Consider the following 17,746-nt stretch of genomic DNA (forward strand, 5'->3'; position numbering starts at 1 on the left):
ATTAATATACATTCTATTAACACAATAAAATATATAATAAAATATAGTACATATATAGATATAGATATAAAATATACATACAGTATCTATATATGTACAATTACAGCAGCGAAAAATACACATAAATGTATTAGTGAACAAACTTAGTGAATCAGGTAATTCAGTGGTTTTCAAAGTGAGGGCCGCCAGGGGGTGCCCGCGGGGGGCGGGGGTTGTGGGAGTTGGGGTGGGGGGGGGGGGGGGGGTGGTTCAATAATTTAGTGTGAAAAATAAATTCTCACTCTCAGACAATCACACACACACAATCAATTCCTAATGTAATGTAATGTAAATATGTAAGATTTAATTATTAATAATAATACAAAAATAAAGGGGGGTATATTCAGAAGTCTGTATTTTTAATTTGTTTTAAAGACATCTTGCAAAAGGGGGGCCTCGGTCAAATGTTAATGCCATTTGGGGGGCCTTGCCCTGGAAAAGTTTGGGAACCCCTGAGGTAATTGACTAAAACGTGCACTTTATGTTTGTTTGTTTTTTTAATGATAACAGTCTAAAGGAAAAGTACCAAACAAGCTCATTCAGTCCAGTACACAGCAAAAAGACAGTGCACAATAATAATTTATTTAACACAAGGGCTCTGTTTTCTCCCAGACACAAGTTGGTATAATGCTAGTCTAACATATTAACATACTGGTCATTTGTTTTCTTGCTTTGCATATTTTTGAAGTCATGAATGAACACACCTGTACTGCACGTGGGTGTAGTGGAGCAGCTTTGGAAGTCAAAATCCACCAGGGTAATGGTATTTTCAAAACCAACTCTTGCCTAGAATTGTATGTTGCCATCTGCTGGGGCTTGCCTTACTGCAGATGGTGAAGAAGGCTAAGTGGTCATTTGCAAACAGACTTCAAATGAAGGATTAAAAATCTTTGCTTGTACTTACATCACAATTGTGTGGAAATATGTCACCCCACTTCAGTATAAATAAGTTACATCAGCTAATTTGTTATATAAATACAATCAATTATAAAGGAAGGTTGCAAGTTCAGATCCCAGTACCGCCAAGCTGCCACTGCTGGGCCCTTGAGCAAGGCCCTTAACCCTCAACTGCTCAGTTGTATAAATGAGTGCTCAGTTTTATAAGGGTGACTGACAAACCTCATAAATGTATTTATTCAAAAGCAGACGGTTTTATAGTTGTGTGACTCATCGCCTAAGCTGGTCACAAAAATAGCGAGAATATATAACAGCGCAATCTTATGTCTTATTTTTCACTTCTTGTTTTGTACTGGTGTTGTCATTACACTAGAAGTGATAATACTTCATTCTTTACCCCGGTTAACAACCAAATGATCAATTTTCAAGAATTCACCGCAATAAAACCTGTCTAGCGTTCAAGACTAGGCTGAGGGGCAAGATTAATATTAATAGCTTTCTTATACCTTCGCTCTTATGAAATTGCGCTTGCTTGTTAGAATTCCTAAACATTTGATGTGAAATCCTGTTAGTTTTTTTCCATGGTTTTGAATTCAATTCTGGGAAATTTTTTGCTGTGTGATCACGGATGATATTCTTCAGCGACCGTATCCGTTGGGGTCTCCTGCTCCTTTGGACTGCTCTTTATTGTTGGTCTGGCCCATTCTGTAGAGTGTGCTAGCCAGGTTGTGCATCTGACACGTGCCGAACTGGCAGCCCTTGGATGGTGCGCTTCTCCTCCGCAATCTGGTCTGAGCACTACCAGTTAAGCAAATGTGACATGCTATTAAAATGATATCTTACGATTTATCTGGAAGTACAATAATTTTCAAGCAAAACTCTAGTGTTGATTGTCTAATTAACATTTACAGTGTTGAATTAGTTCTTACAGTGCTGGACGTAACAGAGTTCATTCAAAACACTAGGTGTACAGTTGCTCTTGGTGGGGTATTTACTAGGTACTTTATTTGCTAAATCTTTGAAAGAACAACAAAGCACTTACTTCTTGGATTGCACGAAGATGCTTTGCAAGAGAATATCAGATGTTGACTGGCGAAATGGTGCATTTGCCCTGTCTGAGTGTGTGAATGTAGAGTGTAACTCTGCAGCTGGGTCAACTGATGGCGCAATATCTGACATCTGTATGCTGTGTTCCAGCGAGAGGGTGTCTGTGTGTGGTTTACTTTGCCTGTAAAAAAAAAAAAAATGGACATTAGTGTCAATGTAGCATCTCTCTGTGTTGCAGAGTCTCTGTCTCTCTAAGAACTGCTGCTGTAATCATTGTAAACGGTAAATGGTCTGCACATATATAGTGCTTTTGTTTTAACCTTAGCACTTCTACAAAGCGCTTTACACTGTGTCTCATTCACCCATTCACACACACACTCACACACACACCAATGGTAGCAGAGCTGCCATGCAAGGTGCTAGAATGCCATCAGTCATAAAGACTATCCTGTGGTCCTTTCAAGAATCTTATTCATAATATATTCATACTGAACACCCTTTTAACAGATTTAGTACTGTTTGTCTTCACTCTTCTACATATGTGTAATGTAATAATTTATAACCCCAGTATCAGGTGAAGAGGATGGGTTGTCTTTTGAACCCGTTGTGTTCCTCACGAGGTTTCTTCCTCATGTCATGGCAGAGAGATTTTCCTCGCCACTGTCACGTCTGGCTTGTTGATTATGGATTTAAATCTGGATATCTAATGTTTAAAGTGTTATACAAATTGAATTGATCTCTGTGTGTACACACCTGTGTTTGTGTTGGAATGTCATGGCTGCAGTCAGAGGTATTAAGAGCAACAGCATCACAGTCATATCCATGACACAACAACCTGAAAGGGACAGAGTTACAAAATGCTGCAATCAGTTATGAACGTTACAAACCACTGACACACCTTACAGTTACACACGCAAACACATCTGAACCTGAAAAGGCATGCCCCACATGTGAAACTACAATTGTAAGCCAAAAGATGAGCCATGAGCAAGTATGAGTATAGCACTTATAAGTTAATAATAAGTTATAACAGCATAAATTATAACAAATAAGTCCACTCTGTCCACTGCAGCATCACTGAACAAAAATAATCACATGACACGCTGGGCATGATGCACATAAAAATTAATAAATGAAACTAGATACAGTACAGTATATTTGTGTCTGAAATCACTCACCGCTGCTCATTCTGCTCTAAAAGTCAGCTTAGAATGAAAGGAAGATCTTATTAGAGGAAATCACCTGTGTTTGAAAGTAAATAAATCCCTTTTTTAAAAAACTTGTTCGTTTGGTAGAAGAGCTGAAGGTTTAAGATCTGTCCCCATCTGAAGGAACATTTATATCAGAGATGAAGGGTGAGGGAGGAGTGAAAAATTGGGATTGACCCAACTGCCTGCCTTTGAAGTTTTAATGAGATTTTTTTTTTTGCAGGTTATTAAATAGCTTTTATGTACATTGTAGAGGTGTGATCTGAAATGTTTTAAAGCATACCACATTGGTGTAGATAGTGACTCCAGAAAAATCTCAATCCCAGGTGGATTCTGCCCTCTGTGATATGCTTCAAGGCTGATCAAACACAGAATGACTTTCTCTGTAAAATATCGAAAGTTAGATATGTTTCCACATTGCTCTGGAAAACTGAGTTAAAAATTATTCTAGCAATTTCCCTAAATAAGAATGCTCGCGATTATGAGTGGATAATATGGCCAAAATATTCCTTATGAGGCTGTTAGCATTTTTAATTCTATCTTATGTAAGTGTTAATAAAACAGTCTAAAATGTATATTAATGGTAAAATCATTGGGGATATTTTACAATACATGATATACAGTATTATCATGGTCTTAGGTCTGCTATGTAGCAGATGTATTACTTAGAATGTGAGTAGGTCATGTACTATTAAGATACAGTTTATTAATATAATATTATACAGAAATCTGAAATAATTTTACCATTAACGTTCTATACTATTATAGATGATGCCAAGAAGTATTGGTTTTGCATGTAAAACAGGATGATACAAGAGTGGTTTTCATAACAGCGTAAAATAATTTTTTGGATAACAAAAATACCACTTTTACGTCTATGGTAATGTTCCTTCTCAAAAAGCTGAGTTTATACAATTATCATACCGTGAATTTTTCATATCCTCCCACTACTATTATGAGTTATATTCATCTTTACATCATTAACTGCATCCGATTTTATGTAACAGATTGGGATTGAATAGAATGCTTGCTCATGCATCCACTCCTGCTCCTCTGTCCCTTGCTTTCCAGCAGTGTCTCTGGAAAGAGCAGTTCACTTCCCTCACCTGCCAGAAAGCCAACTCTTAAAATAGGCATCAGCTTTCCTCTATTGCTAAGTTTTTCCTACCCTGTTTTCCTCGCATTGTTTCCCATTTGTAGTTTATCTAATCTTTGTGATTGAAACATCACTGATGTGGAATGTCCACATAATGTTCTCAGAAAAATCAGCTACTGTAGTGAGTCTTTCTGATGACATAATTTGTCAGCATATCTCCAAGAATAAAATAACCCAGGTCATATCTTGAATATGCAGAATTGTGGATATACACTAGTCTGTCATCTGAAATTTTATCACCTCCTCACTCCTACACTTGGTCACTCTTTTCCCTCCCTCATTCCATTGTGTCGTCTTCCTGCACAGGCCATCTGGAGTTGTTTCCGTATTCCAAATAACATATTGTGTCATAACTACACATATTCAGATCTGTCTACACACATGTTGCAATAAAACTTGAAACCTTTACAGTTACACATAAGATTCTGATTAAAGATGGCAGATGGCCACATTTCATATACAGTATGTGTATATATATTTCATATACAGCATGGGGCGGCTGTGGCTCAGGTGGTAGAGCAGGTTGTCTACTAGTCATAGGGTTGGCGGTTCGATTCCTGACCCATGTGACTCCACATGCCGAAGTGTCCTTGGGCAAGACACTGAACCCCAAATTGCCCCCGATGGCAAGTTAGCACCTTGCATGGCAGCTCTGCTACCATTGGTGTGTGTGAATCGGTGAATGAGACACAGTGTAAAGCGCTTTGGATAAAAGCGCTATATAAGTGCGCCATTTTATTATGTGTCTCTTCATGCATGATAAAATTATGGATAAAATTCCTTCTTTTCAAGGCAAGTTCAGATTGAAGTAAAGGGCAAATCTCATGAGCTTTTTGGGAAGGAACCATTAATAGAAATCTATTTTTAATTCTTACTCTAGAGTCACTTAGTCCTCTATTTGTTACTGAAATTCGACGCAATATATCAGACCTTCAAATGTCATGAACGGAAACATTTACTGACTTGGTAAACGTTTTTATCCAAACTACATTACAGCTGAATCCGATCCAAGTACAGAGCTAAGCAGTTGAGAATTAAGGGCCTTGTTTGAGAGTCCTACAGTGGCTTTCTGGCAGTCCTTGTAGTTGAACTAACAACATTCCAGTGACTAGCACAAAACTTTAACCACTGAGGTACTGCTGACTTACTTTGAGTCTTGCCTACATAGGTGATCGAGTATAGTTAGTTAGATAATTAATTTATTAATTATTATTTAGTTAATCATTCATTTACATATATAGATAGATAGATAGATGCTTTATTGTTCCTGAGGGAAATTGCAGAGTCATCTTTTAGTCATCATTTAGTCATCCTTCGGTAACTTGTCAGGGCTGCGTTGTATCCGGAGCCAATCCTTGGAACACAGGAATATACCTTGGATGGAATGCCAGTCCATCACATGTTGTGATGTACAGACTCAATCACAGACTCATTCACATCGATGGGCAATATATTGTAGGAAGGAAACGAGAGAGCCTATAGGACACCCACAAGGAAAACATGCAAAACTCCACACAGACAGTAACCCAAGCTCTGGATCAAACTGGAGACCCTGGAATTGTGTGGTGACAAAGCTACCCACTGCACCACCTAGCTGCCCGCATAATGTACAAACCTTCACAATTCAGCTTGATATTGACATGTATCATAAAATGGAAAGATGGCCATGAAGGTTATGCAACTGCTAGAAAGATGAATATGAGTAAGTCAATCACCAGAACATAACACAATTTCCCATCCTGAAGAAGGAGACTGAAGGGAGAAACCCACCGAAACAAACAACAAAGATGTGTTGATGCAAGTGTTGATGTGTTGATGCAAGTGAAGGAGGCCATCTTTGGGGTGAAAAAAACAAAACAGACCTATCAGAGAGATAACAGATCTCTGGCGAGCTCAGCTACACCAAAAGGCCTGGAAGACCATGGAAGACAACTAAAGTGAATGATCACAGAATTTTTTCCTTGCTGAAGAAAAACCCCTTCACAACCTCTAGTCAAGTCAAGAACACTCTCAATGAGATAGACATATCATCAAAGTCTACAATCAATCATTGTCAAAGTCTTACCTCAGGATGCAAACCACTGGTAACACTCAAAGCCAGATAAGACTTTTCTAGAAAACATCTAAAAAAAAAAAAAAAAAGCCTGACCAGTTCTGGGACAAGATTCTCTGGACAGATAAAACCAAGATTAACTTGTACCAGAATACTGGAAAGAGAAGAGTAAAGGAGAAGGAAAGGAAGGGCTCATGATCCAAAGCATACCGCATCATCTGTCAAACATGGTGGAGGAAGTGTTATGGCATGGGCATTTATGGATGCCAGAGGCACTGGGTCACTGGTGTTTATATGATGTGACCGCTCATAGAAGTACTAGGATGAATACTGAAGTATATAGAGCATCTTAAGTCAGAGAAATGGAATGTTCTTAAATAGCCAATTCATTACTGAATTACTGAAGACAAAAATGAAGGCAGAAAGACCCACAAACAAGCAGCAACTGAATGCCCAGCAAAGCATCCCAAGGGAGAAAACTCAGCATTTTCTAAGTCCATGGGTTCCAGACTTCACACAGTCACTAACTGCAAAGGATCTGCATCCAAGTATTAAAAATAATCCCTATATTTATAATTATGTTAGTTTGTCCAATTACTTTTGAGACTGTAAAAATGGAGGGACTATGTAAAAAAAATGGCTGTAAGTCCTAAATGCAATCTTTTTGTTAAACCCCTTGAATTAAAGCTGAAAGGCTACACTTGAATCCCATCTTGTTTGCATGACTGTATTTTAGCATTTTTGTTTAAATAAGCTTACGCGTTTTTGTTTTTTTCTGCCAATAATGTATTTTGACATCTCTAATTATAGAAAATATAAATATTATTCCATCTAATGCGGTAAAAATATTTTTATTTAGGCTATTTTGCCTGTTTATCTTCAAAGATCGTGTCGTGTAAATAAGGAAATAAGTCATTTTAACTAATGCAGAGAGATAAAAAAAAAAGAGTCAGTCTATGTAAAGATGTCTAAAAACATCCTAGGTAAGTGTAGTTTTAGTAAGTAATTAAGTGAGTGAGTAAATAAAGATACAAAGATTGTATCTGATTACAACTAACAACTAAATGCATGTCTGTTCAATATATCATGTAGCTATCAATACAGCTTGATCAATGAAAGGCAATTGTTTTTTGTGCAATCTTGTATAATGATAAACAATTGCCTTTCATTGATCAAGCTGTCTTGATATCTACATGATATATTGAAAAGACATGCATTTAGTTGTTAGTTATAATCAGATACAGTATCATCATAACAGAGAAAAGTGCTTACACACTCTGTACAGATGACTGCTGACAAAGTTTTAACCTTATGAAAGACATTAATAATAAAAAAAACAGCATTATTTTAACAATTATTTCCCCACCAAATTCCAGCAGTTCTATCATTTACTTGTTAAAGTAAATATCTATGTGTTAATGTAAATTTATATACTGAACCCATTTAAAGAGTCAAATCATTAATTATTGATTGCAAAAATGATCACAAGGGAAATCTAATATTATTTTGTGAATTGTTGGAAACTGGTAAGGACATAAAGTGCATATATATATATATATATACACACACACACCCTGGACAAGGTGTCAATCCATCACAGGGCACAATCACATACACATTTTGGACATGCCAATCAGCCTAGGGGAAAACATGCAAACTCCACACACAGGGCAATGCTTGGAATCGAACCCCCAACCCTGCCTGTGTTAGGCAAATGTGCTATATATATATATATATATATATATATATATATATATATATATATATATATATATATATATATATATAATTCATTTATTATTTTTTTAATCGTTAATTCTACACTGTAGTATTTTTTAGTATATATTTCTAAATTCTAAAAAAGTCTATATTTCTAATTGGGCATTCCCATACATTGTCTTCTTGATTTCATCACTTAGAAACAGTTAAAGCTCAGAAACAACAGACTTTCATTCAAATAAAAAGTGTTCAACACATTGATTGAGTTTTTTTTTTTTTTTTTTTTTTTTTTTAATCAGTTTAGAACTTATAACTGTATAAACAGTGGTACATGGAACCCTGGATTCTTAAACTTCTAATCTTTGGTGAGCACAGACATGACTAGTGCCCTGAAATGTAAACACTTCCTGGAAAGGAACCATCAGTCAACAGGATACACTACGAAACTGTGCAGGATGGCCAGAATAAGTTTGTTTATATTGAACCCTCAGGTGCAGTTTTGTTTTTTGTGCATTGACTGTAACTGTTGTCTGCACGTCAGTGTGGAGCGTGTGACCAACGGGGACTGAAGGAAATCAGGGAATTGGCTCTCGTGTGAATTGATGTGTTTAACGCCTCAACCTTTTGCCTATCTTTAACACATACATCCTGTTGTGAAAAGACTGCCAGTGCCAGTGGGAGCCTCCAAGTGTGTGTGTGTGTGTGTGTATCCTGTCAGGAAACACACTGACTTGGTTGCATGACAGATTCACACACTCCTGCTCACCTAGCAACTGTTATTGCTCTGGCTACATGTGAAAGCACACACACTTGTATTCATAAACTTAGGAGGACCAGGTATTCACCTGAATAGTGCACTAATTCTTCTTGTAGACTAGATCTAAACCTAACATCTGTGACCCTAATACCTAAACAAAAATGTGGTTTACTATAGCTTTTAAAAAAAAAAAAAGCTCATATTGTATCTTTAGTTAAAATACTTTGGAAGATACAAAGGTGATGCTGATGTCAATTGGGCCACCAAATGTAATTGCAAGTGTGACCTCTGGGTGTCCTGAACCTGATGAAAGTGTGTGACCAAGTAATTATCACTAATGACCTCTGGCATGTATACCTTTTGGGTTGCATGTCAGATGGTCCAGGGCCACCGAGTGCTGGGATCCTAGTCAATTTAGGATAGGATAAACCAAACAAGTGGGAAAGCCGACAGTGTCCAGTGTAGAGTGTCTTGGCTTGCCATAATAGACGAGGGAAAAGGGCAATGGCCTTCATGTTTTTGATTTTGAAGTGATCCTGTGGTGCTCACCGGGAAAGGAATGAGGCACTTGTCTTGACTGATGTTCTGCAGATTGCAGAGGAGGAAATTATTGACCTTCTGTTCCAGCTGCCTTGTAATGAAGACTACATCTAAATGTCAAGTCAATTCATGTCAAGTGGCTTTATTGTCATTTCAACCATATAAAGCTGGTACAGTACAAAGTGAAACAAAACAACGTTTCTCCAGGACCACGGTGCTACATACAACACACTAATTACATGAAACAACATAAAACTAAATAAGACCTACACATTTTTACATACGTGCAAACATGTGCAAACAAAACAAGACAGTACAATGTTGAGCATATTGGCAAAGACCTTATTGACAAATGGCTGGATCACAGATTTTGCATCGGACAAGCCATATAACATAACCATAAATTCGTAGTGCTCTGTTGCTGTTGTTGTTGTTGTTGTTGAAAAGGCTGGTTTCTACTCATTTCCCTCTCAGATATGGGTGACATTGTGTGCACTCCATAGTTCAAGCTTGGTTTAGAATACGAAATCTCAGGTTCAATCACCAATGACTTAGATTTACTTCTCAGGACTAGCTTCGTAACTGGTTCTGATATGACCCAAGTAGGATATTGATCAGCCTTTCAGAATCCTGTCAAAGTTCATTGAATGGATTATTGACGTGTAGCCAGTTATGCCTATAATAAGTCATAACTGGTTTGACAGATGATAGAGTTCTCTCAATGGATTCTTCAGCCCAATGGAGGAGATGAGCTGTTGTGATGTCATCTATGCAACTGAGCCAATTTGCACCTCTTCACACACTTCATAATAGTACATGGTAATTAGCATTCATTCATTACATTTGTTTTTTTTGGCATAGTCAGATACTCCACCCTTTGATTGTTGGAGACAAAGGAGTAGCTCAGCTGATTCCTTTCCCTCCCTTTCTTTCTGTGTAGTGGACAAATCCAACACAAAATAGATTGATGAAGCTCTCTAATACAACTGGTTTCATTGATAGAAATGGTGATTCAGTGGTGTCTGGCTATTCCTATGACTAATGACACTTTGAAGGCGTAGTGGAATTGTTATGGAAACTGGTGAATATTGGTGCAATATACAGAGCATTGTAGAAAAAACACATAACATTATTCAGGGCTACAGTCAAGCCTTTCTGGTTTAGTCACTTTGGTCACATCTGGTTTGATCACTTCTGATGTGCATAGCTGCCTACAGAGCTGGTGATCTGGTTTTGTTGTTCCTAGGTACAGCGCCCTCCACTAATATTGGCACCCTTGGTAAATATGAACAAAGAAGGCTGAAGAAAAATGTCTTTACTGTTTAACCCTTTGATCTTTTGTTAAAACATACTCTGCTTTCATGGATATCAAACAATTGAAAAAAAAAAACAGTTTTATCAAAAAAAAAATCTTTGTTAAATATAAGTGTGCAACAATTATTGGCACCCTTATAGTCAATACTTTGTGCTACCTCCCTTTGCCAAGATAACAGCTCTGAGTCTTCTCCTATAATACCTGATGAGGTTGGAGAATACATGGCGAGGGATCTGAGACCGTTCCTCCATGCAGAATCTCTCCAGATCCTTCAAATTTTGAGGTCTGGACTCTCCTCTTCAGTTCACTCCACATGTTTTCGATGGGGTTTAGGTCAGGGGATTGGGATAGTCATGGCAGGACCTTGATTTTGTGGTCAGTAAACCATTTTTGTGTTGATTTTGATGTATGTTTTGGATTCCATGATGCCATGTATCCTAACAAAATGTCCAGGTCCTCTGGCAGAAAAACAGCCCCAAAACATTAAAGCCACCACCATATTTAACTGTGGGCATGAGGTATATTTCCATATGGCTACCTCTCTGTGTGCGCCACCTCTGGTGTTTATTGCCAAAATGCTCTATTTTGGTTTCATCTGACTATAGAACCCGATCCCATTTGAAGTTCCAGTAGTGTCTGACAAACTGAAGACGCTCAAATTTGTTTTTTGATGAGAGTAGAGGTTTTTTCTTGAAAATCTTCCAAACACCTTGGTAATGTAGGTGACTTCAGATTGTAGTTTTGGAGACTTTCTGACCCCAAGACACAACTAACTTCTGCAGTTCTCCAGCTGTGATCCTTAGAGATTTTTTTTGCCACTCGAACCGTCCTCTTCACATTGCGTTGACAAAATAAAGACACACATCCAATTCCAGGTTGATTCATATTAATACTTTTCAATGCTTGTGCTATTTTCTTATAGCCACTTCCCATTGTGTGAAGCTCAACAACCTTTTGCCGCACATCACAGCTATATTCCTTGGTCATACCTATTGTTATGAATGACTAAGGGGATTTGGCCTATGTGTTACCTCATATTTCTACCCCTGTGAAACAGGAAGTCATGGTTGAACAATTTTCTGTTCCTAGTCACCCAGGTGTACTAAAAATGTAAATATCAATGGGAACATACTTCAAATATACAGTATTATATTAATTCATAGGGTTACCAATAATTGTTGCACCCCTATATTTAACAAAGATTTTTTTTATAAACCTGTGTTGTGTTTGCAATTGTTTGATATCCATGAGAGCAGAGTACTTTTGTGATTTTTTTTAACAAAAGATCAAAAGGTTAAACAGTAAAGTAAATGTTTCACAGCCTTTTTTGATCATATTTACCAAGGGTGCCAATATTAGTGGAGGGCACTGTAACTGTTCTCATTATCTGGGATTAACTATCCTTCACTGCCTGCATCTTAAGGTGAAGCCTGGTGTAACAGTGACAGGACAGATCAAAGAGAGTATTGATTTATTAGATATTTATTACATTTATTAGATACAGTACAACAACAGACACAATCAAGTTTAGCACAATGAAATAATAATGTTGAATGTGAAAACAATAGTGAAATCAACCTAGATGATGTTGTTTATAAACTAATGCAAGACACATTTTCCAGACACATGAGAAATGAAACAATGAGAATAAACAAATTTAAAACTGTTAGGAAAACCTAGAAGTGACTAAACCTATGTATATGAATTAGTATAGCATATAGCTACCATAAACTTGCATGGCAGAGGTATCAATTCCATAGATTAGACACAGTCTAGATTAGGCAAGACAAGACAAAATGCATAACAAGATCTTATGAGAGTAGACAAGATACTAGACAAAATCTAGGCATTCGTCTAGCCATCACAATTTAGCCCTTGTCAGATTTCCTCATATCCTTACGTTTGTCCATTTTCTAACTTCCAATACATCAGCTTCAAGAACTGACTGTTCAATTGCTGCCTAATATATCCCACCCCTTTACAGGTGCCACTGTAATGAGATAATCAATGTTATTTACATCTCCTGTCAGTTTATTTATATATATATATATATATATATATATATATATATATATATATATATATATATATATATATACACACACATACATACCAGCACTGCCTAACCCTCTTGGGCATGGAGTTCACCAGAGCTTCATAGGTTGCCACTGGAGTCCTCTTCTACTCCTCCATGACGACATCACAGAGCTGGTGGATGTTAGAGACCTTGTGCTCCTCCACCTTCCGTTTGAGGATGCCCCACAGATGCTCAATAGGGTTTAGGTCTGGAGACATGCTTGGCCAGTCCATCACCTTCACCCTCAGCTTCTTTAGTAAGGCAGTGGTCGTCTTGGAGGTGTGTTTGGGGTTGTTATCATGCTGGAATAATGCATACTGATCATGCTCAGCTTCAGTATGTCACAGTACATGTTGGCATTCATGGTTCCCTCAATGAACTGTAGCTCCCCAGTGCCAGCAGCACTCATGCAGCCCCAGACCATGACACTCCCACCACCATGCTTGACTGTAGGCAAGACACACTTGTCTTTGTACTCCTCACCTGGTTGCTGCCACACACGCTTGACACCATCTGAACCAAATAAGTTTATCTTGGTCTCATCAGACCACAGGACATGGTTCCAGTAATCCATGTCCTTAGTCTGCTTGTCTTCAGCAAACTGTTTGTGGGCTTTCTTGTGCATCATCTTTAGAAAAGGCTTCCTTCTGGGATGACAGCCAGGAAGAACAATTTGATGCAGTGTGCGGCATATGGTCTGAGCACTGGCAGGCTGACCCCCCACCCCTTCAACCTCTGCAGCAATGCTGGCAGCACTCATACGTCTATTTCCCAAACACAACCTCTGGATATGACGCTGAGGACGTGCACTCAGCTTCTTTGGTCAACCATGGCGAGGCCTGTTCTGAGTGGAACCTGTCCTGTTAAACTGCTGTATGGTCTTGGCCACCGTGCTGCAGATCAGTGTCAGGGTTTTGGCAATCTTCTAATAGCCTAAGCCATCTTTATGTAGAGCAATAATTCTTTATTTCAGATCCTCAGAGAGTTCTTTGCCATGAGGTGCTATGTTGAACTTCCAGTGACCAGTATGAGGGAGTGTGAGAGCGATGACACCAAATTTAACACACCTGCTCCCCATTCACACCTGAGACCTTGTAACACTAACAAGTCACATGACACCGGGGAGGGAAAATGGCTAATTGGGCCCAATTTGGACATTTTCACAGGGGTGTACACACATTTGTTGCCAGTGGTTTAGACATTAATGGCTGTGTGTTGAGTTATTTTGAGGGGACAGCAAATTTACACTGTTACACAAGCTGTACACTCACTACTTTACATTGTAGCAAAGTGTCATTTCTTCAGTGTTGTCACATTAAAAGATATAATCAAATATTTACAAAAATGTGAGGGGTGTACACACTTTTGTGAGATACTTTATATATATGTATATATATATATATATATATAGAGAGAGAGAGAGAGAGAGAGAGAGAGAGAGAGAGAAGGACAGGAGACACAAGACAAACAAGACAGGTATTCAAACAAGAAGTAAGCATAAAAAACTGACAAAATAAATATCAGCATCTGCAGTAACCGATCACCTACAAAAACACACACTGTTCTATTGTGTTTTCATGCATGGCACTATCCTTATCCTGTCTGCCATGTCTGAGCATTTTCAGCATGCAATGTTTACACTATTCAAGTAATGTTATTTATATCTCTGTGTACATGACTGCAGAACATTTAGATGATAGCAGGCATTCTGTTTTGTTTCCTTTCATGAGTCAGGTGTGCCCTTTCTGCACCAGTGGAGACTGGCACAACACAAATCATGTCTTGTCATTTCTCTAGTGCAGTATTACATTTCTCTCCTATCTAAACACCAACATGACTTCTCTCTTAAATGAATATTTATGGTAGTCATTAACCAAAGTTAATTCTTAGCAAATGAATACGAATTCAAATTGTACAAAGTTATTGAATTATGTAATAAGCTTGCAGTTCTATTTACTCTATTTATTTATTGATGCCTTCTGTTTTTGTGTAGATCTCATACTAAATTGTTTCGGAAATTAAAACAAAATGTAAGATAAAACAAAGGCAACCTGATAAACACGAAATGCAGTTTTTAAATGATAGTGTTATTTATTGAAGCAAAAAAAAGTTATCCAATACCAACAGGGCCTGTGTGAAAATGTATTTGCCCCCGTAGTTACTAATTCTCCAAATGTATGAAACCCTGTTCAATCAAATCAACTCTTAAATAGAACTTTTTCAACAGTATGAAGTTGGTTAAAATGTCTTATTGAGTAACACACTATGCCAAGGTTGAAAGAAATTCCAGAAATGATGAGGAAGAAGGTGATTGAAATACTTCAGTCTGGGAAGGGTTACAAAGCTATTTCAAAGGCTCTGGGACTCCAAAGAACCACAGTGAGAGCCGTTATCTCCAAATGGAAAAAACTCAGCACAGTAGTGAACCTTCCCAGAAGTGTCCGACCTTCCAAAATTCCTCCAAGAGCACAGCATCTACTCGTCCAGGTCAAAGGAACTTACAGGCCTCTCTTGCATCAATAAAGGTCACCGTTCATGACTCCGCTATCAGAAAGACACTGGAAAAAATGGCATCATAGAAGAGTGGCAAAGCAATGATCCAAAGCAGAGGAGTAAATCCTAGTCCTAGTAAGTGAAAGACTCATCTCCGGATACTGGAAGCATTTGGTTGCAGTTATTTCTGATAAAGGTGGCACAAACAGATTTTAAGTTTAAGGGGGCAATTAGTTTTTCACGTTGGTGAAAAGTTTTTTGCTTCAATAAAAAATAAAATAAATAAAAGCGGTATTGTGTGTTTACTCAGGTTGCATTTGTTTTATGTCGTATTTCGTTTGAAGATCTAAAACTATGAAATATACACAAACACATAAGAAATCAACAAATAGAATCTGCTTACTTCTATGTTATAAATAACTGAAGATTAAATATCATTTAAAAAATTGCACTGGTATGTTTAACATTTCATGTAATCCTACTTGAAATTAAAGTTGAAATCAAATACTACGATTGTTATATGGCATGAATCTGATATTGCCTCAGCCTCAGTCTTATATCCACGGATGTTCAGAGTTCATACCTGACAATTATGACCTTGTAACATTACAAAATCCGTTCGTGCCTAAAACACTTAAGGAATGCAATTGACTCATATTAAGATATCCTACGGCATTCAAACGGGCCCAGTGTGTGTTGCGTTTCTTTATAATTTAATGGCATGCCAGCTACCATGACTATTTTCATGGCGAGACAGGGTGTGTGTTGTGAAAACATCCAGTACACAAATTCAAACTGTCTGAGAGCACATGCTTCATGTGAATGTTGATACAGACACACCTTCAACTGTGTCCTTCTAAGTGAAGGTCACGTGATCACATTGGTGTTTATGTCTGTGCTACTGAGCTGGTTATGTGCATTAGTCCATTATTCTCTCGTAGTAGAAGTAGTATTACAAGTCCTTGTTGGTTTCCTCCCACCTTCCCCCCCCCCCCCCCCCCCAAAATGGCATAGATGGATTGACTGCTCAAGATTTCCTCACAGTATGAATGAATGTGAAAATGTGTGTGAGGTGCTCTGATATGGATATGTATGAATAAAGTTATATGAATTATGTAATTAATATTTATTTTCCCAATTCAACCGCAGGCCTGCTGCTTTTTAATACATGGTAATTCCAACTATTATGAACTAGTAATAGTAACCACTAATTTAATATTTGTTTATTGTCCATACCTCCATCATATATACATTCATGTTTCAATCCATGCCTTTAACCCACTGCATTAAAGAAAAGCCTGATATAACAGCTATGCTCAGTGTAACTGGATGACTTGGGTGATCTCCTACGTTTGACAAATAGCAGCCTCATGTGGACTCCATGGGTCACTACACAGTAAGCTTCATTTTGCTTTTAAAAAATTGGTTAGAGGGCCAGGGAAAGGAGATGAAGCATAACTAATCTAATGTTGGATTATAGAGAGACAGAGACTCAAAAATAAAAACTGTTATAGACAGAATGAGATACAGGTGGCAGAAAGGGAAGGAAACACAATCATTAACCTGATCACCAGGGCTAATCAATAACAATGAAAGGTGTGTTCTACTAAAGAGCTCTGTCCGAGATTCAAAGGTAAGGAAAGGATCAATTCGAATGTAAGATGAGCCAGATCATACTCAAAAAATGACTAGAAGTCACCAGGCTAATTTGCATATTTATAGACGCATCATGATCTTTTGTATATCATGTAAATGTTACATTAAGGAATATAGGGAATAGAGGGAACATTGTTGATTGATTAGTTGTTAGGAAGAATTGATCATTGTGATTGGTCATTGGTAACATTGGTGATCATTGATTGGTCATTGGGAACACTGGTGATCAGTGATTGGGTAAAATGGTGATCAGTGATTGGTGGTTATGAACAATGCTCAGTGAGTGTTTTTTGGGAACACTGGTGATGTCACTGTCTTCAAAAAACAACTAAAGATCCACCTTTTCTGTGAACACGTAACTAACCCCTAAAAAAACAAAAAACAAAACGAAAAAAACTTTACTCTGGCACTTACACCTCTACTCTGTGCACTTTGCTTCTACTGGAACTCAATTAATGGATCTTGTATGGTAGCACTACTTGTATTGTTCTCTGCTTGATATATCGCTTTGCTTGTATTTTCTCATTTGTAAGATGCTTTGGATAAAAGCGTCTGCTGAATGAATAAATGTAAAAGTAAATGTAGTGATTGTTCATTGCGAACACCAGTGATCAGGAACTAGTCACTGGGAACAGTGTGATCAGCGATTGTCATTAGAGAACACTGGTGATAAATGATTGGTCATTAGGGAACAATGAGGATCAGTGATTAGTTGTTGAGAAGTATGGTGATCAGTTATTGGTCACTGGATAGAATGGTGAGCAGTGATTGGTCAGTAGGGAACAACGA

This window comes from Ictalurus furcatus, chromosome 13, assembly GCF_023375685.1.
Source record: "Ictalurus furcatus strain D&B chromosome 13, Billie_1.0, whole genome shotgun sequence".
Lineage (NCBI taxonomy): Eukaryota > Metazoa > Chordata > Actinopteri > Siluriformes > Ictaluridae > Ictalurus > Ictalurus furcatus.